Genomic DNA, 23,309 nt, shown 5'->3' with positions numbered 1-23,309 from the left:
AGTAATGAGAAGACGTTACCTTGTGGTAACGTAACACTGGTACCAAGTAATGAGAAGACGTTACCTTGTGGTAACGTAACACTGGTACCAAGTAATGAGAAGACGTTACCTTGTGGTAACGTAACACTGGTACCAAGTAATGAGAAGACGTTACCTTGTGGTAACGTAACACTGGTACCAAGTAATGAGAAGACGTTACCTTGTGGTAACGTAACACTGGTACCAAGTAATGAGAAGACGTTACCTTGTGGTAACGTAACACTGGTAACAAGTAATGAGAAGACGTTACCTTGTGGTAACGTAACACTGGTAAATATACGTTGTTGTTTAGGGGAAGTTGAACCACAGGTCGTGAACCACGGGTCTTGAACCACGGGTCGTGAACCACGGGTCGTAAACCACGAGTCTTGAAACACGGGTCGTGAACCACGGGTCGTGAACCACGGGTCGTGAACCACGGGTCGTGAACCACGGGTCGTGAACCACGGGTCGTGAACCACTGGTCGTGAACCAAGGGTCGTGAACCACGGGTTTTGAACCACGGGTTTTGAACCACGAGTCTTGAACCACGAGTCTTGAACCATGGGTCGTGAACCACGGGTCGTGAACCACGGGTCGTGAACCACGGGTCGTGAACCACGGGTCGTGAACCACTGGTCGTGAACCAAGGGTCGTGAACCACGGGTCGTGAACCACGGGTCGTGAACCACGGGTCGTGAACCACGGGTCGTGAACCACGGGTTTTGAACCACGGGTTTTGAACCACGAGTCTTGAACCACGAGTCTTGAACCATGGGTCGTGAACCACGGGTCGTGAACCACGGGTCGTGAACCACGGGTCGTGAACCACGGGTCGTGAACCACGGGTCGTGAACCACGGGTCGTGAACCACGGGTCGTGAACCACTGGTCGTGAACCAAGGGTCGTGAACCACGGGTCGTGAACCACGGGTCGTGAACCACGAGTCTTGAACCACGGGTCGTGAACCACGGGTCGTGAACCACGAGTCTTGAACCACGGGTCGTGAACCACGGGTTTTGAACCACGAGTCTTGAACCACGGGTCATGAACCACGGGTCGTGAACCACGAGTCGTGAACCACGAGTCTTGAACCACGAGTCTTGAACCACGGGTCATGAACCACGGGTCGTGAACCACGAGTCTTGAACCACGAGTCTTGAACCACGGGTCATGAACCACGGGTCGTAAACCACGGGTCGTGAACGATGGGTCCTGAACCAAGGGTCGTGAACCACGGGACGTGAACCACGGGTCGTGAACCACGGGTCGTGAACCACGGGTCGTGAACCACGGGTCGTGAACCACGGGTCGTGAACCACGAGTCTTGAACCACGGGTCTTGAACCACGGGTCGTGAACCACGGGTCGTGAACCACGGGTCGTGAACCACGGGTCGTGAACCACTGGTCGTGAACCACTGGTCGTGAACCACGGGTCGTGAACCACGAGTCATGAACCACGAATGCCTGCCCACAGAACAGGTTCCATCTAACACCTGTATCAGGAGGGACTAGTTTCCTGACGAACAACACACCCCCAACACTTCTAATATTAATATATCTACGAGTACATGGTACAACTTACACAGACCATAGCTCACACCCATGACTCGTTATTCTTAGCATTTCTCGCAAATTAGGTCAGCTTTGTCCCCAGGATGTGACCCACACCAGTCCACTAACACCCAGGATGTGACCCACACCAGTCCACTAACACCCAGGATGTGACCCACACCAGTCCACTAACACCCAGGATGTGACCCACACCAGTCCACTAACACCCAGGATGTGACCCACACCAGTCCACTAACACCCAGGATGCCACCCACACCAGTCCACTAACACCCAGGATGCCACCCACACCAGTCCACTAACACCCAGGATGTGACCCACATCAGTCCACTAACACCCAGGATGTGACCCACACCAGTCCACTAACACCCAGGATGCCACCCACATCAGTCCACTAACACCCAGGATGTGACCCACACCAGTCCACTAACACCCAGGATGTGACCCACACCAGTCCACTAACACCCAGGATGCCACCCACACCAGTCCACTAACACCCAGGATGCCACTCACACCAGTCCACTAACACCCAGGATGTGACCCACACCAGTCCACTAACACCCAGGATGTGACCCACACCAGTCCACTAACACCCAGGATGTGACCCACACCAGTCCACTAACACCCAGGATGCCACCCACACCAGTCCACTAACACCCAGGATGTGACCCACACCAGTCCACTAACACCCAGGATGTGACCCACACCAGTCCACTAACACCCAGGATGTGACCCACACCAGTCCACTAACACCCAGGATGCCACCCACACCAGTCCACTAACACCCAGGATGCCACTCACACCAGTCCACTAACACCCAGGATGTGACCCACACCAGTCCACTAACACCCAGGATGCCACCCACATCAGTCCACTAACACCCAGGATGTGACCCACACCAGTCCACTAACACCCAGGATGCCACCCACATCAGTCCACTACCACCCAGGATGCCACCCACACCAGTCCACTAACACCCAGGATGCCACCCACACCAGTCCACTAACACCCAGGATGCCACCCACATCAGTCCACTACCACCCAGGATGCCACCCACACCAGTCCACTAACACCCAGGATGACACCCACACCAGTCCACTAACACCCAGGATGCCACCCACATCAGTCCACTAACACCCAGGATGTGACCCACACCAGTCCACTAACACCCAGGATGTGACCCACACCAGTCCACTAACACCCAGGATGTGACCCACACCAGTCCACTAACACCCAGGATGTCACCCACACCAGTCCACTAACACCCAGGATGCCACCCACACCAGTCCACTAACACCCAGGATGCCACTCACACCAGTCCACTAACACCCAGGATGTGACCCACACCAGTCCACTAACACCCAGGATGTGACCCACACCAGTCCACTAACACCCAGGATGCCACCCACATCAGTCCACTAACACCCAGGATGTGACCCACACCAGTCCACTAACACCCAGGATGCCACCCACATCAGTCCACTACCACCCAGGATGCCACCCACACCAGTCCACTAACACCCAGGATGCCACCCACACCAGTCCACTAACACCCAGGATGCCACCCACATCAGTCCACTACCACCCAGGATGCCACCCACACCAGTCCACTAACACCCAGGATGACACCCACACCAGTCCACTAACACCCAGGATGCCACCCACATCAGTCCACTAACACCCAGGATGCCACCCACACCAGTCCACTAACACCCAGGATGCCACCCACATCAGTCCACTAACACCCAGGATGTGACCCACACCAGTCCACTAACACCCAGGATGCCACCCACATCAGTCCACTACCACCCAGGATGCCACCCACACCAGTCCACTAACACCCAGGATGCCACCCACACCAGGGACAGCAGGTGTCTTAAGGAAACACGTACTAAATGTTCTCCAGCCGTACCGGGGATTCGAACTCCGGACCTCAGTGTGTAAGGCGAGTGCGCTACCGATCTAGCTAGGGGACACCACAGTAAACATCTCAAGAGTTGGTAAATAAAACCTGAAGACGGGGATTATGTATGTGTTTTAAAAGATCTGAGGTGGTGGCGAATGTCTCAAGACTAGGGGAGAAGGGAGAGGGGAGTGGGGAGTGGGGAGTGGGGAGAGGGGAGAGGGGAGAAGGGATAAGGGTGAAGGGATAAGGGTGAAGGGAGAGGGGAGAAGGGAGAGGGGAGTGGGGAGAGGGGAGAAGGGATAAGGGAGAAGGGAGAGGGGAGGGGGGAGGGTATTCCCCCTTATCACACATCAGGATGTCCTCTCCCTCCCCCAAGCTTCCAGGAGGGGAGATGTTATATCCTGTGTCGCCTGGTCCCCCTTCTCCCTTACTCCTACACTCCCTACCTCACTCCTACACTCCCTACTTCACTCCTACACTCCCTACCTCACTCCTACACTCCCTACCTCACTCCTACACTCCCTACCTCACTCCTACACTCCCTACTTCACTCCTACACTCCCTACCTCACTCCTACACTCCCTACCTCACTCCTACACTCCCTACCTCACTCCTACACTCCCTACCTCACTCCTACACTCCCTACCTCACTCCTACACACCCTACCTCACTCCTACACTCCCTACCTCACTCCTACACTCCCTACCTCACTCCTACACTCCCTACTTCACTCCTACACTCCCTACTTCACTCCTACACTCCCTACTTCACTCCTACACTCCCTACCTCACTCCTACACTCCCTACTTCACTCCTACACTCCCTACCTCACTCCTACACTCCCTACCTCACTCCTACACTCCCTACCTCACTCCTACACTCCCTACCTCACTCCTACACACCCTACCTCACTCCTACACACCCTACCTCACTCCTACACTCCCTACCTCACTTCTACACTCCCTACCTCACTCCTACACTCCCTATCTCACTCCTACACTCCCTACCTCACTCCTACACTCCCTACCTCACTCCTACACTCCCTACCTCACTCCTACACTCCCTCACTCCTACACTCCCTACTTCAATCCTACACTCCCTACTTCAATCCTACACTCCCTACTTCAATCCTACACTCCCTACTTCAATCCTACACTCCCTACTTCACTCCTACACTCCCTACTTCAATCCTACACTCCCTACTTCACTCCTACACTCCCTACTTCACTCCTACACTCCCTACTTCACTCCTACGCTCCCTACCTCACTCCTACACTCCCTACTTCAATCCTACACTCCCTACTTCAATCCTACACTCCCTATCTCACTCCTACACTCCCTACCTCACTCCTACACTCCCTACTTCACTCCTACACTCCCTACTTCACTCCCTACCTCACTCCTACACTCCCTACCTCACTCCTACACTCCCTACTTCACTCCTACACTCCCTACTTCACTCCCTACCTCACTCCTACACTCCCTACCTCACTCCTACACTCCCTACTTCACTCCTACACTCCCTACTTCACTCCTACACTCCCTACTTCACTCCTACACTCCCTACTTCACTCCTACACTCCCTACTTCACTCCTACACTCCCTACTTCACCCCTACACTTCCTACCTCACTCCCACACTCCCTCCCAGGCTAGCACCAGACGAGCCTGGACCATGGCTGGGCTCCCGGAGTAGTAAGACTCTGGAGACTCATCAAAGGTAGTCTAAAACAGCCTACCATCCGTGACAACATCCGTGACAACACCTCTCATATACAGGAATACTGAGTCTTGTCCTGTCTCACAACATCCGTGACAACACCTCCCATATACAGGAATACTGAGACTTGTCCTGTCTCTCAACATCCGTGACAACATGCGTGACAACACCTCCCATATACAGGAATACTGAGACTTGTCCTGTCTCACAACATCCGTGACAACACCTCCCATATACAGGAATACTGAGACTTGTCCTGTCTCACAACATCCGTGACAACATCCGTGACAACACCTCTCATATACAGGAATACTGAGACTTGTCCTGTCTCACAACATCCGTGACAACATCCGTGACAACACCTCCCATATACAGGAATACTGAGACTTGTCCCGTCTCACAACATCCGTGACAACATCCGTGACAACACCTCCCATATACAGGAATACTGAGACTTGTCCTGTCTCTCAACATCCGTGACAACATCCGTGACAACACCTCCCATATACAGGAATACTGAGACTTGTCCTGTCTCACAACATCCGTGACAACACCTCCCATATACAGGAATACTGAGACTTGTCCTGTCTCACAACATCCGTGACAACATCCGTGACAACACCTCCCATATACAGGAATACTGAGACTTGTCCTGTCTCACAACATCCGTGACAACATCCGTGACAACACCTCCCATATACAGGAATACTGAGACTTGTCCTGTCTCACAACATCCGTGACAACATCCGTGACAACACCTCTCATATACAGGAATACTGAGACTTGTCCTGTCTCACAACATCCGTGACAACATCCGTGACAACACCTCCCATATACAGGAATACTGAGACTTGTCCTGTCTCACAACATCCGTGACAACATCCGTGACAACACCTCCCATATACAGGAATACTGAGACTTGTCCTGTCTCACAACATCCGTGACAACATCCGTGACAACACCTCCCATATACAGGAATACTGAGACTTGTCCTGTCTCACAACATCCGTGACAACATCCCTGACAACACCTCCCATATACAGGATGACGTCCTGTCTCACAACATCCCAGACATTACCTCCCACATACAGGATGACATCCTGTCTCACAACATCCCTGACATTACCTCCCATATACAGGATGACATCCTGTCTCACAACATCCCAGACATTACCTCCCACATACAGGATGACATCCTGTCTCACAACATCCCTGACATTACCTCCCACATACAGGATGACGTCCTGTCTCACAACATCCCAGACATTACCTCCCACATACAGGATGACATCCTGTCTCACAACATCCCAGACATTACCTCCCACATACAGGATGACATCCTGTCTCACAACATCCCAGACATTACCTCCCACATACAGGATGACATCCTGTCTCACAAACTAAAATCGTCTGTAAATAAAGATTCTGGCCTGACAATATACAGCCAAGAATATATACACTGAGAAGTGTGTATATCCCAGTGTATATTCATACTGGCAGTTTATATTAATAAGTATTTTAGATATTAAAGTATTCTTGACTGGTGGTGTATAGGTGACCTGCAGTCTTAATGACCCTGGTGTAGTAGATAGACTTTAAACCCCATTAACCAACCAACCAGTCTTAATGACCCTGGTGTAGTAGATAGACTTTAAACCCCATTAACCAACCAACCAGTCTTAATGACCCTGGTGTAGTAGATAGACTTTAAACCCCATTAACCAACCAACCAGTCTTAATGACCCTGGTGTAGTAGATAGACTTTAAACCCCATTAACCAACCAACCAGTCTTAATGACCCTCGTGTAGTAGATACTTTAAACCCCATTAACCAACCAACCAGTCTTAATGACCCTCGTGTAGTAGATACTTTAAACCCCATTAACCAACCAACCAGTCTTAATGACCCTGGTGTAGTAGATAGACTTTAAACCCCATTAACCAACCAACCAGTCTTAATGACCCTCGTGTAGTAGATAGACTTTAAACCCCATTAACCAACGTACCTCAGAGTAAGAAAGTCGTAACACACGTACAACTAGCTATCTATCTACTCTAGAAGAAAAGATAGGGGAGACATAATCACGACATACAAGATGCTATGTAAATTTGACAGGAACATGCAAATGTTGAAACCGAAAAGGTAGAAGGTAAGCCAGGAGCCAGAGCTCGACCCCCCTTCCCAAAACACCTGTCAGCCTATAAACACCTGTGGCAGGAGACCCAACACATGTTCCATGACATTATTCTGTGTGTGTTTAGGTTACAGGTGTTTGTAGATGATCAGTAATAACGTACACACAGCCATAACAACGTACAGTCATAACGTACACACAGCCATAACCACATACAGTCATAACGTACACACAGCCATAACAACGTACAGTCATAACGTACACACAGCCATAACATCGTACAGTCATAACGTACACACAGCCATAACATCGTACAGTCATAACGTACACACAGCCATAACGTAGTCATAACGTACACACAGCCATAACAACGTACAGTCATAACGTACACACAGCCATAACAACGTACAGTCATAACGTACACACAGCCATAACAACGTACAGTCATAACGTACACACAGCCATAACATCGTACAGTCATAACGTACACACAGCCATAACAACGTATAGTCATAACGTACACACAGCCATAACAACGTACAGTCATAACGTACACACAGCCATAACAACGTACAGTCATAACGTACACACAGCCATAACAACGTATAGTCATAACGTACACACAGCCATAACAACGTACAGTCATAACGTACACACAGCCATAACGTACAGTCATAACGTACACACAGCCATAACGTACACACAGCCATAACAACATACAGTCATAACGTACACACAGCCATAACAACGTACAGTCATAACGTACACACAGCCATAACAACGTACAGTCATAACGTACACACAGCCATAACAACGTACAGTCATAACGTACACACAGCCATAACAACGTACAGTCATAACGTACACACAGCCATAACAACGTACAGTCATAACGTACACACAGCCATAACAACATAGTCAACGTACACACAGCCATAACAACGTACAGTCATAACGTACACACAGCCATAACAACGTACAGTCATAACGTACACACAGCCATAACAACGTACAGTCATAACGTACACACAGCCATAACAACGTACAGTCATAACGTACACACAGCCATAATAACGTACAGTCATAACGTACACATAGCCATAACAACGTGCAGTCATAACGTACACACAGCCATAACGTACAGTCATAACGTACACACAGCCATAACGTACAGTCATAACGTGTACACAGCCATAACAACGTACAGTCATAACGTACACACAGCCATAACAGTCATAACGTACACACAGCCATAACAACGTACACAGTCATAACGTACACACAGCCATAACAACGTACACAGTCATAACGTACACACAGCCATAACAACGTACAGTCATAACGTACACACAGCCATAACAACTTACAGTCATAACGTACACACAGCCATAACAGTCATAACGTACACACAGCCATAACAGTCATAACGTACACACAGCCATAACAACGTACATTCATAACGTACACACAGCCATAACAACGTACAGTCATAACGTACACACAGCCATAACAGTCATAACGTACACACAGCCATAACGTACACAGTCATAACGTACACACAGTCATAACATACACACAGCCCCAACAACGTACACACAGCCATAACAACGTACACATCCATAACAATGTACACAGCCATAACGTACACAGTCATAAAGTACAATGAGACCTGGCCACAGACCGGGCCGCGGGGGCGTCGACCCCCCAAACTCTCTCCAGGTAAACTCCAGGTAAACACAGTCATAACAACGTACATACAGCCATAACAACGTACACAGTCAAAACAACGTACACCCATTCTTAAAGTACACAGCCATAACGTACACACAGCCATAACAACGTACACACAGTCATAACGTTCACACAGCCATAACGTACACACAGTCATTACAACGTACACACATTCATAACAAAGTACACAGCCATGACAACGTACACACAGCCATAACGTACACACAGCCATAACAACGTACACACAGCCATAACGTTCACACAGCCATAACGTACACACAGTCATTACAACGTACACACATTCATAACAAAGTACACAGCCATGACAACGTACACAAAGCCATAATGTACACACAGCCATAACAACGTACACACAGCCATAACAACGTACACACAGCCATAACGTTCACACAGCCATAACGTACACACAGTCATTACAACGTACACACATTCATAACAAAGTACACAGCCATGACAACGTACACACAGCCATGACAACGTACACACAGCCATAATGTACACACAGCCATAACAACGTACACACAGCCATAACAACGTACACACAGCCATAACAACGTACACACAGCCATAACAACGTACACAGCCATAACAACGTACACACAGCCATAACAACGTACACACAGCCATAACGTTCACACAGCCATAACGTACACACAGTCATTACAACGTACACACATTCATAACAAAGTACACAGCCATGACAACGTACACACAGCCATAACAACGTACACACAGCCATAACAACGTACACACAGCCATAACAACATACACACAGCCATAACAACGTACACACAGCCATAACAACGTACACACAGCCATAACAACGTACACACAGCCATAACAACGTACACACAGCCATAACAACGTACACACAGCCATAACAACGTACACACAGCCATAACAACGTACACACAGCCATAACGTACACACAGCCATAACAACGTACACACAGCCATAACGTTCACACAGCCATAACGTACACACAGTCATTACAACGTACACACATTCATAACAAAGTACACAGCCATGACAACGTACACACAGCCATAACAACGTACACACAGCCATAACAACGTACACACAGCCATAACAACATACACACAGCCATAACAACGTACACACAGCCATAACAACGTACACACAGCCATAACAACGTACACAGCCATAACAACGTACACACAGCCATAACAACGTACACACAGCCATAACAACGTACACACAGCCATAACAACGTACACACAGCCATAACGTACACACAGCCATAACAACGTACACACAGCCATAACGTTCACACAGCCATAACGTACACACAGTCATTACAACGTACACACATTCATAACAAAGTACACAGCCATGACAACGTACACACAGCCATAATGTACACACAGCCATAACAACGTACACACAGCCATAACAACGTACACACAGCCATAACAACGTACACACAGCCATAACAACGTACACACAGCCATAACAACGTACACACAGCCATAACAACGTACACACAGCCATAACGAACATACAACCATAACAACAGTACACTGACAGTATTGATCACAGTACACAGTATTGATCACAGTACAGTGAGAGTATTGATCACAGTACACCGACAGTATTGATCACAGTACACCGACAGTATTGATCACAGTACACCGACAGTATTGATCACAGTACACCGACAGTATTGATCACAGTACACCGACAGTATTGATCACAGTACACCGACAGTATTGATCACAGTACACCGACAGTATTGATCACAGTACACAGTATTGATCACAGTACACCGACAGTATTGATCACAGTACACCGACAGTATTGATCACAGTACACCGACAGTATTGATCACAGTACACTGACAGTATTGATCACAGTACACTGACAGTATTGATCACAGTACACCGACAGTATTGATCACAGTACACCGACAGTATTGATCACAGTACACCGACAGTATTGATCACAGTACACCGACAGTATTGATCACAGTACACTGACAGTATTGATCACAGTACACCGACAGTATTGATCACAGTACACCGACAGTATTGATCACAGTACACCGACAGTATTGATCACAGTACACCGACAGTATTGATCACAGTACACCGACAGTATTGATCACAGTACACCGACAGTATTGATCACAGTACACAGTATTGATCACAGTACACCGACAGTATTGATCACAGTACACCGACAGTATTGATCACAGTACACCGACAGTATTGATCACAGTACACTGACAGTATTGATCACAGTACACTGACAGTATTGATCACAGTACACCGACAGTATTGATCACAGTACACCGACAGTATTGATCACAGTACACCGACAGTATTGATCACAGTACACTGACAATATTGATCACAACAGTACACTGACAGTACTGATCACAGTACACAGTATTGATCACAGTACACAGTATTGATCACAGTATAGCGAGAGTATTGATCACAATAGTACACTGACAGTACTGATCACAGTACGCATAGTATTGATCACAGTACACTGACAGTACTGATCACAGTACACATAATATTGATCACAGTACACTGACAGTATTGATCGCAACAGTACACTGGCAGTATTAATCACAACAGTACACTGACAGTATTGATCAGATTACACTAACAGTATTAACCACAACAGTACACTGACAGTATTGATCATAGCAGTACACTGACAGTATTAATCACAACAGTACACTGACAGTATTAATCACAACAGTACACTGACAGTATTAATCACAACAGTACACTGACAGTATTAATCACAACAGTACACTGACAGTATTAATCACAACAGTACACTGACAGTATTAATCACAACAGTACACTGACAGTATTAATCACAACAGTACACTGACAGTATTAATCATAACAGTACACTGACAGTATTGATCACAATACACTGGCAGTATTAATCACAACAGTACACTGACAGTATTGATCACAACAGTACACTGATAGTATTGATCACAACAGTACACTGATAGTATTGATCACAACACTATACTGACAGTATTGATCACAACAGTACACTGACAGTATTGATCACAACAGTACACTGACAGTATTGATCACAACAGTACACTGACAGTATTGATCACAACAGTACACTGACAGTATTAATCACAACAGTACACTGACAGTATTAATCACAACAGTACACTGACAGTATTGATCACAACAGTACACTGACAGTATTGATCACAACAGTACACTGACAGTATTGATCACAACAGTACACTGACAGTATTGATCACAACAGTACACTGACAGTATTAATCACAACAGTACACTGACAGTATTGATCACAACAGTACACTGACAGTATTGATCACAACAGTACACTGACAGTATTGATCACAACAGTACACTGACAGTATTGATCACAACAGTACACTGACAATATTGATCACAACAGTACACTGACAGTATTGATCACAACAGTACACTGACAGTATTGATCACAACAGTACACTGACAGTATTGATCACAACAGTACACTGACAGTATTGATCACAACAGTACACTGACAGTATTGATCACAACAGTACACTGACAGTATTGATCACAACAGTACACTGACAGTATTGATCACAACAGTACACTGACAGTATTGATCACAACAGTACACTGACAGTATTGATCACAACAGTACACTGACAGTATTGATCACAACAGTACACTGACAGTATTGATCACAACAGTACACTGACAGTATTGATCACAACAGTACACTGACAGTATTAATCACAACAGTACACTGACAGTATTGATCACAACAGTACACTGACAGTATTGATCACAACAGTACACTGACAGTATTGATCACAACAGTACACTGACAGTATTGATCACAACAGTACACTGACAGTATTAATCACAACAGTACACTGACAGTATTGATCACAACAGTATACTGACAGTATTGATCACAACAGTACACTGACAGTATTGATCACAACAGTACACTGACAGTATTGATCACAACAGTACACTGACAGTATTGATCACAACAGTACACTGACAGTATTGATCACAACAGTAGACTGACAGTATTAATCACAACAGTACACTGACAGTATTGATCACAACAGTACACTGACAGTATTGATCACAACAGTACACTGACAGTATTGATCACAACAGTACACTGACAGTAATCACAACAGTACACTGACAGTATTAATCACAACAGTACACTGACAGTATTGATCACAACAGTATACTGACAGTATTGATCACAACAGTACACTGACAGTATTGATCACAACAGTACACTGACAGTATTGATCACAACAGTATACTGACAGTATTGATCACAACAGTATACTGACAGTATTGATCACAACAGTACACTGACAGTATTAATCACAACATTATGGACCAATCCTACCATGATTCACTGTGTGATCATGGTACTACTGGTGTCAATAATCATGGCAGCACTGGTGTGACTAATCATGGTAGCACAGTGTAGGTGGTTACTAGGTGGGTGTAACTCATGGTAGCACAGTGTAGGTGGTTACTAGGTGGGTGTAACTCATGGTAGCACAGTGTAGGTGGTTACTAGGTGGGTGTGACCCATGGTAGCACAGTGTAGGTACTCACTAGGTGGGTGTAACTCATGGTAGCACAGTGTAGGTGGTTACTAGGTGAGTGTGACCCATGGTAGCACAGTATAGGTACTCACTAGGTGGGTGTAACCCATGATAGCACAGTGTAGGTGGTTACTAGGTGAGTGTGACCCATGGTAGCACAGTATAGGTACTCACTAGGTGGGTGTAACTCATGGTAGCACAGTGTAGGTGGTTACTAGGTGAGTGTGACCCATGGTAGCACAGTATAGGTACTCACTAGGTGGGTGTAACCCATGATAGCACAGTGTAGGTGGTTACTAGGCGAGTGTAACGCATGGTAGCACAGTATAGGTACTCACTAGGTGGGTGTAACCCATGATAGCACAGTGTAGGTGGTTACTAGGCGAGTGTAACGCATGGTAGCACAGTATAGGTACTCACTAGGTGGGTGTAACTCATGGTAGCACAGTGTAGGTGGTTACTAGGTGAGTGTGACCCATGGTAGCACAGTATAGGTACTCACTAGGTGGGTGTAACTCATGGTAGCACAGTGTAGGTGGTTACTAGGTGAGTGTGACCCATGGTAGCACAGTATAGGTACTCACTAGGTGGGTGTAACTCATGGTAGCACAGTATAGGTACTCACTAGGTGGGTGTAACTCATGGTAGCACAGTGTAGGTACTCACTAGGTGGGTGTAACCCATGGTAGCACAGTATAGGTACTCACTAGGTGGGTGTAACTCATGGCAGCACAGTGTAGGTGGTTACTAGGCGAGTGTAACTCATGGTAGCACAGTGTAGGTGGTTACTAGGTGAGTAACCCATGGTAGCACAGTATAGGTACTCACTAGGTGGGTGTAACTCATGGTAGCACAGTGTAGGTGGTTACTAGGTGAGTGTAACCCATGATAGCACAGTGTAGGTGGTTACTAGGTGGGTGTAACTCATGGCAGCACAGTGTAGGTGGTTACTAGGTGAGTGTAACCCATGGTAGCACAGTATAGGTACTCACTAGGTGGGTGTAACTCATGGTAGCACAGTGTAGGTGGTTACTAGGTGAGTGTAACCCATGATAGCACAGTGTAGGTACTCACTAGGTGGGTGTAACTCATGGTAGCACAGTGTAGGTACTCACTAGGTGGGTGTAACTCATGGTAGCACAGTATAGGTACTCACTAGGTGAGTGTGACCCATGGTAGCACAGTATAGGTACTCACTAGGTGGGTGAAACTCATGGTAGCACAGTATAGGTACTCACTAGGTGGGTGAAACTCATGGTAGCACAGTGTAGGTGGTTACTAGGTGAGTGTAACCCATGATAGCACAGTATAGGTACTCACTAGGTGAGTGTAACCCATGGTAGCACAGTATAGGTACTCACTAGGTGGGTGTAACTCATGGTAGCACAGTGTAGGTGGTTACTAGGTGAGTGTAACCCATGATAGCACAGTATAGGTACTCACTAGGTGGGTGTAACTCATGGTAGCACAGTGTAGGTGGTTACTAGGTGAGTGTAACCCATGGTAGCACAGTATAGGTACTCACTAGGTGGGTGTAACTCATGGTAGCACAGTGTAGGTGGTTACTAGGTGAGTGTAACCCATGGTAGCACAGTATAGGTACTCACTAGGTGGGTGTAACTCATGGTAGCACAGTATAGGTACTCACTAGGTGGGTGTAACCCATGGTAGCACAGTATAGGTACTCACTAGGTGGGTGTGACCCATGGTAGCACAGTATAGGTACTCACTAGGTGGGTGTGACCCATGGTAGCACAGTATAGGTACTCACTAGGTGGGTGTAACCCATGGTAGCACAGTATAGGTACTCACTAGGTGGGTGTAACCCATGGTAGCACAGTATAGGTACTCACTAGGTGGGTGTGACCCATGGTAGCACAGTATAGGTACTCACTAGGTGGGTGTGACCCATGGTAGCACAGTATAGGTACTCACTAGGTGGGTGTAACCCATGGTAGCACAGTATAGGTACTCACTAGGTGGGTGTAACCCATGGTAGCACAGTGTAGGTACTCACTAGGTGAGTGTAACCCATGGTAGCACAGTATAGGTACTCACTAGGTGGGTGTAACTCATGGTAGCACAGTATAGGTACTCACTAGGTGGGTGTAACCCATGGTAGCACAGTATAGGTACTCACTAGGTGGGTGTGACCCATGGTAGCACAGTATAGGTACTCACTAGGTGGGTGTGACCCATGGTAGCACAGTATAGGTACTCACTAGGTGGGTGTAACCCATGGTAGCACAGTATAGGTACTCACTAGGTGGGTGTAACCCATGGTAGCACAGTATAGGTACTCACTAGGTGGGTGTGACCCATGGTAGCACAGTATAGGTACTCACTAGGTGGGTGTGACCCATGGTAGCACAGTATAGGTACTCACTAGGTGGGTGTAACCCATGGTAGCACAGTATAGGTACTCACTAGGTGGGTGTAACCCATGGTAGCACAGTGTAGGTACTCACTAGGTGAGTGTAACCCATGGTAGCACAGTATAGGTACTCACTAGGCGAGTGTAACCCATGGTAGCACAGTGTAGGTACTCACTAGGTGGGTGTAACCCATGGTAGCACAGTATAGGTACTCACTAGGTGGGTGTAACCCATGGTAGCACAGTGTAGGTACTCACTAGGTGAGTGTAACCCATGGTAGCACAGTATAGGTACTCACTAGGTGAGTGTAACCCATGGTAGCACAGTATAGGTACTCACTAGGTGGGTGTGACCCATGGTAGCACAGTATAGGTACTCACTAGGCGAGTGTAACCCATGGTAGCACAGTATAGGTACTCACTAGGTGGGTGTAACTCATGGTAGCACAGTATAGGTACTCACTAGGTGGGTGTGACCCATGGTAGCACAGTATAGGTACTCACTAGGTGGGTGTAACCCATGGTAGCACAGTATAGGTACTCACTAGGTGGGTGTAACTCATGGTAGCACAGTATAGGTACTCACTAGGTGGGTGTAACTCATGGTAGCACAGTGTAGGTGGTTACTAGGTGAGTGTAACCCATGGTAGCACAGTATAGGTACTCACTAGGTGGGTGTAACTCATGGTAGCACAGTGTAGGTACTCACTAGGTGGGTGTAACTCATGGTAGCACAGTGTAGGTACTCACTAGGTGGGTGTAACTCATGGTAGCACAGTGTAGGTACTCACTAGGTGGGTGTAACTCATGGTAGCACAGTGTAGGTACTCACTAGGTGGGTGTAACTCATGGTAGCACAGTGTAGGTGGTTACTAGGTGAGTGTAACTCATGGTAGCACAGTGTAGGTACTCACTAGGTGGGTGTAACTCATGGTAGCACAGTGTAGGTACTCACTAGGTGAGTGTAACTCATGGTAGCACAGTGTAGGTACTCACTAGGTGGGTGTAACTCATGGTAGCACAGTGTAGGTACTCACTAGGTGGGTGTAACTCATGGTAGCACAGTGTAGGTACTCACTAGGTGGGTGTAACTCATGGTAGCAGAGTATAGGTACTCACTAGGTGAGTGTAACTTATGGTAGCACAGTGTAGGTACTCACTAGGTGGGTGTAACTCATGGTAGCACAGTATAGGTACTCACTAGGTGGGTGTAACTCATGGTAGCAGTCCTGACATTACTCACCAGTCAGTAGGATAGCCCCATGTAGCACCTAGACGCTGCTACTGGTATCTTAGCACCGCCATCGGGTCCTGGAGCATCATACCAATACCAGCACCACCTGCTTACACCATCACTACACCAGGTGCGAGCCGCCTACTAGAGGGTGTTAGGTAGCACTAGCAAGGTAGCAGAAGGTGCTAGGTAGCACGAGGGAGTGTGAGAGCTACAAGGAGTGTGTTATCGCACCAGACTCACTCTGCCGACTGTCACACCTCTCATACACTATCCCCTTCCTATCCCCCTTGTATACCACCCCCCTTTGCCACCACCCCCTGTATACACTATCCCCTTCCTATCCCCCTTGTATACCATCCCCCTTTGCCACCACCCCCTGTATACACTATCCCCTTCCTATCCCCCTTGTATACCATCCCCCTTTGCCACCACCCCCTGTATACACTATCCCCTTCCTATCCCCCTTGTATACCATCCCCCTTTGCCACCACCCCCTGTATACACTATCCCGTTCCTATCCCCCTTGTATACCACCCCCCTTTGCCACCACCCCCTGTATACACTATCCCCTTCCTATCCCCCTTGTATACCACCCCCCTTTACCACCACCCCCTGTATACACTATCCCATTCCTATCCCCCTTGTAAACCACCCCCCTTTGCCACCACCCCCTGTATACACTATCCCTTTCCTATCCCCCTTGTATACCACCCCCCTTTGCCACCACCCCCTGTATACACTATCCCCTTCCTATCCCCCTTCTAAACCACCCCCCTTACCACAACCCCCTGTATACACTATCCCCTTCCTATCCCCCTTGTATACCACCCCCCTTTGCCACCACCCCCTGTATACACTATCCCCTTCCTATCCCCCTTCTAAACCACCCCCCTTACCACCACCCCCTGTATACACTATCCCCTTCCTATCCCCCTTGTATACCACCCCCCTTACCACCACCCCCTGTATACACTATCCCCTTCCTATCCCCCTTCTAAACCACCCCCCTTACCACCACCCCCTGTATACACTATCCCCTTCCTATCCCCCTTCTAAACCACCCCCCTTACCACCACCCCCTGTATACACTATCCCCTTCCTATCCCCCTTGTATACCACCCCCCCTTACCACCACCCCCTGTATACACTATCCCCTTCCTATCCCCCTTGTATACCACCCCCCTTTGCCACCACCCCCTGTATACACTATCCCCTTCCTATCCCCCTTGTATACCACCCCCCGTTGCCACCACCCCCTGTACACCTCTGTACGTCTGTCACTACACTGTACACTGTGTGTACACTATGAATGTGTGTGTACACTGTGTGTACACTATGAATGTGTGTGTACACTGTGTACACCATGTGTGTGTACACTATGAATGTGTGTGTACACTGTGTACACTGTGTGTACACTGTGTGTACACTGTGTTGTGTGTACACTGTGTGTACACTGTGTTGTGTGTACACTGTGTGTACACTGTGTGTACACTGTGTTGTGTGTACACTGTGTTGAGTGTACACTGTGTGTACACTGTGTTGTGTGTACACTGTGTACACTGTTGTGTGTACACTGTGTGTACACTATAAATGTGTGTGTACACTGTGTGTACACTGTGTACACTATGAATGTGTGTGTACACTGTGTACACTATGAATGTGTGTGTGTACACTGTGTACACTATGAATGTGTGTGTGTACACTATGAATGTGTGTGTGTACACTGTGTACACTATGAATGTGTGTGTGTACACTATATCTGTGTGTACACTGTGTGTACAATATCTGTGTACACTGTGTGTGTACACTGTGTACACTATGATTATCTGTGCGTACACTATGAATGTGTGTGTGTACACTATGTGTGTACAATGATTATCAGTGTACACTATGACTGTATACTATGTGTGTACACTATCTGTAGTAGTACTACGACTACCACTCTAGTTCCTTTAGTTACCTTACACCTGCTGTCAGTGTTCACCTAGCAGTAAGTAGGTACCTGGGTGTTAGTTACCTTACACCTGCTCTCAGTGTTCACCTAGCAGTAAGTAGGTACCTGGGTGTTAGTTACCTTACACCTGCTGTCAGTGTTCACCTAGCAGTAAGTAGGTACCTGGGTATTAGTTACCTTACACCTGCTGTCAGTGTTCACCTAGCAGTAAGTAGGTACCTGGGTGTTAGTTACCTTACACCTGCTGTCAGTGTTCACCTAGCAGTAAGTAGGTACCTGGGTGTTAGTTACCTTACACCTGCTGTCAGTGTTCACCTAGCAGTAAGTAGGTACCTGGGTGTTAGTTACCTTACACCTGCTGTCAGTGTTCACCTAGCAGTAAGTAGGTACCTGGGTGTTAGTCACCTTAAACCTGCTGTCAGTGTTCACCTAGCAGTAAGTAGGTACCTGGGTATTAGTTACCATACACCTGCTGTCAGTGTTCACCTAGCAGTAAGTAGGTACCTGGGTGTTAGTTACCTTACACCTGCTGTCAGTGTTCACCTAGCAGTAAGTAGGTACCTGGGTGTTAGTTACCTTACACCTGCTGTCAGTGTTCACCTAGCAGTAAGTAGGTACCTGGGTGTTAGTCACCTTACACCTGCTGTCAGTGTTCACCTAGCAGTAAGTAGGTACCTGGGTGTTAGTTACCTTACACCTGCTGTCAGTGTTCACCTAGCAGTAAGTAGGTACCTGGGTATTAGTTACCTTACACCTGCTGTCAGTGTTCACCTAGCAGTAAGTAGGTACCTGGGTATTAGTTACCTTACACCTGCTGTCAGTGTTCACCTAGCAGTAAGTAGGTACCTGGGTATTAGTTACCTTACACCTGCTGTCAGTGTTCACCTAGCAGTAAGTAGGTACCTGGGTGTTAGTCACCTTACACCTGCTGTCAGTGTTCACCTAGCAGTAAGTAGGTACCTGGGTGTTAGTTACCTTACACCTGCTGTCAGTGTTCACCTAGCAGTAAGTAGGTACCTGGGTGTTAGTTACCTTACACCTGCTGTCAGTGTTCACCTAGCAGTAAGTAGGTACCTGGGTATTAGTTACCTTACACCTGCTGTCAGTGTTCACCTAGCAGTAAGTAGGTACCTGGGTGTTAGTCACCTTACACCTGCTGTCAGTGTTCACCTAGCAGTAAGTAGGTATCTGAAGGTTAGATAATTGGTGTGGGTGGCATCCTGGGGGACAAGATTGAGGACCACAATGGAAATAAGACAGATAGACCTTAATGACTCGCTTTCTTGGGTTATCCTGGGTGGCTAACCCACCGGGGTTAAAAATCCGAACGAAATCTTACCCTACAGCCAGGATAGTAGCCAGTGACGCTGTGGTACTATGATTACTCTGGTAGTTGGTTGACTACCGTGAGGGCTGGGTTACATCCTGGGGAGGGTGGAGGTGTTAGGAACTGTTTCCTAGCACCTGCTGGCCCAGTCAGTAGGTATATGTTAGGTGCATCGTGGGGAAGAGGTGTGTGTGTGTGTGTGTGTGTGTGTGTGTGTGTGTGTGTGTGTGTGTGTGTGTGTGTGTGTGTGTGTGTGTGTGTGTGTGTGTGTGTGTGTGTGTGTGTGTGTCAGACAGTGGACGTGATGTATTAATTAATGTACCAGGCCAGGGCAGCCATCAGTTCTGGTCTCAGACCAACTCTTCACCTCTCAGCACCCCCGCAATATATTTTTTTTTTTTTTATTATCACACCGGCCGATTCCCACCAAGGCAGGGTGGCCCGAAAAAGAAAAACTTTCACCATCATTCACTCCATCACTGTCTTGCCAGAAGGGTGCTTTACACTACAGTTTTTAAACTGCAACATTAACACCCCTCCTTCAGAGTGCAGGCACTGTACTTCCCATCTCCAGGACTCAAGTCCGGCCTGCCGGTTTCCCTGAATCCCTTCATAAATGTTACTTTGCTCACACTCCAACAGCACGTCAAGTATTAAAAACCATTTGTCTCCATTCACTCCTATCAAACACGCTCACGCATGCCTGCTGGAAGTCCAAGCCCCTCGCACACAAAACCTCCTTTACCCCCTCCCTCCAACCCTTCCTAGGCCGACCCCTACCCCGCCTTCCTTCCACTACAGACTGATACACTCTTGAAGTCATTCTGTTTCGCTCCATTCTCTCTACATGTCCGAACCACCTCAACAACCCTTCCTCAGCCCTCTGGACAACAGTTTTGGTAATCCCGCACCTCCTCCTAACTTCCAAACTACGAATTCTCTGCATTATATTCACACCACACATTGCCCTCAGACATGACATCTCCACTGCCTCCAGCCTTCTCCTCGCTGCAACATTCATCACCCATGCTTCACACCCATATAAGAGCGTTGGTAAAACTATACTCTCATACATTCCCCTCTTTGCCTCCAAGGACAAAGTTCTTTGTCTCCACAGACTCCTAAGTGCACCACTCACTCTTTTTCCCTCATCAATTCTATGATTCACCTCATCTTTCATAGACCCATCCGCTGACACGTCCACTCCCAAATATCTGAATACGTTCACCTCCTCCATACTCTCTCCCTCCAATCTGATATTCAATCTTTCATCACCTAATCTTTTTGTTATCCTCATAACCTTACTCTTTCCTGTATTCACCTTTAATTTTCTTCTTTTGCACACCCTACCAAATTCATCCACCAATCTCTGCAACTTCTCTTCAGAATCTCCCAAGAGCACAGTGTCATCAGCAAAGAGCAACTGTGACAACTCCCACTTTATGTGTGATTCTTTATCTTTTAACTCCACGCCTCTTGCCAAGACCCTCGCATTTACTTCTCTTACAACCCCATCTATAAATATATTAAACAACCACGGTGACATCACACATCCTTGTCTAAGGCCTACTTTTACTGGGAAAAAATTTCCCTCTTTCCTACATACTCTAACTTGAGCCTCACTATCCTCGTAAAAACTCTTCACTGCTTTCAGTAACCTACCTCCTACACCATACACTTGCAACATCTGCCACATTGCCCCCCTATCCACCCTGTCATACGCCTTTTCCAAATCCATAAATGCCACAAAGACCTCTTTAGCCTTATCTAAATACTGTTCACTTATATGTTTCACTGTAAACACCTGGTCCACACACCCCCTACCTTTCCTAAAGCCTCCTTGTTCACCTGCTATCCTATTCTCCGTCTTACTCTTAATTCTTTCAATTATAACTCTACCATACACTTTACCAGGTACACTCAACAGACTTATCCCCCTATAATTTTTGCACTCTCTTTTATCCCCTTTGCCTTTATACAAAGGAACTATGCATGCTCTCTGCCAATCCCTAGGTACCTTACCCTCTTCCATACATTTATTAAATAATTGCACCAACCACTCCAAAACTATATCCCCACCTGCTTTTAACATTTCTATCTTTATCCCATCAATCCCGGCTGCCTTACCCCCTTTCATTTTACCTACTGCCTCACGAACTTCCCCCACACTCACAACTGGCTCTTCCTCACTCCTACAAGATGTTATTCCTCCTTGCCCTATACACGAAATCACAGCTTCCCTATCTTCATCAACATTTAACAATTCCTCAAAATATTCCTTCCATCTTCCCAATACCTCTAACTCTCCATTTAATAACTCTCCTCTCCTATTTTTAACTGACAAATCCATTTGTTCTCTAGGCTTTCTTAACTTGTTAATCTCACTCCAAAACTTTTTCTTATTTTCAACAAAATTTGTTGATAACATCTCACCCACTCTCTCATTTGCTCTCTTTTTACATTGCTTCACCACTCTCTTAACTTCTCTCTTTTTCTCCATATACTCTTCCCTCCTTGCATCACTTCTACTTTGTAAAAACTTCTCATATGCTAACTTTTTCTCCCTTACTACTCTCTTTACATCATCATTCCACCAATCGCTCCTCTTCCCTCCTGCACCCACTTTCCTGTAACCACAAACTTCTGCTGAACACTCTAACACTACATTTTTAAACCTACCCCATACCTCTTCGACCCCATTGC

General features: G+C 47.1%; 1 protein-coding gene across 5 annotated transcripts in view; it reads right to left on the bottom strand.

The window, feature by feature from the left end:
- Nucleotides 1-23,309, bottom strand: part of FucTA (glycoprotein 3-alpha-L-fucosyltransferase A) — a 283,837-nt gene that overhangs the window by 196,343 nt on the left and 64,185 nt on the right. For 2 of the 5 annotated variants that reach the window (XM_070079554.1, XM_070079556.1), the window contains exon 1: nt 17,332-17,573. The exons of the other annotated variants lie outside the window; for them this stretch is intronic. The gene's annotated coding sequence lies outside the window, so the exon portion shown is untranslated. Of the gene's footprint in view, nt 1-17,331; nt 17,574-23,309 lie in introns of those variants that run through there. 5 annotated transcript variants of the gene reach the window in all.

Source organism: Cherax quadricarinatus, chromosome 100 (assembly GCF_038502225.1).
Source record: "Cherax quadricarinatus isolate ZL_2023a chromosome 100, ASM3850222v1, whole genome shotgun sequence".
Classification (NCBI taxonomy): Eukaryota; Metazoa; Arthropoda; class Malacostraca; order Decapoda; family Parastacidae; genus Cherax; species Cherax quadricarinatus.
The sequence above is the reverse complement of the archived record's forward strand: the minus strand, read 5'-3'. Positions and strand labels throughout refer to the sequence as shown.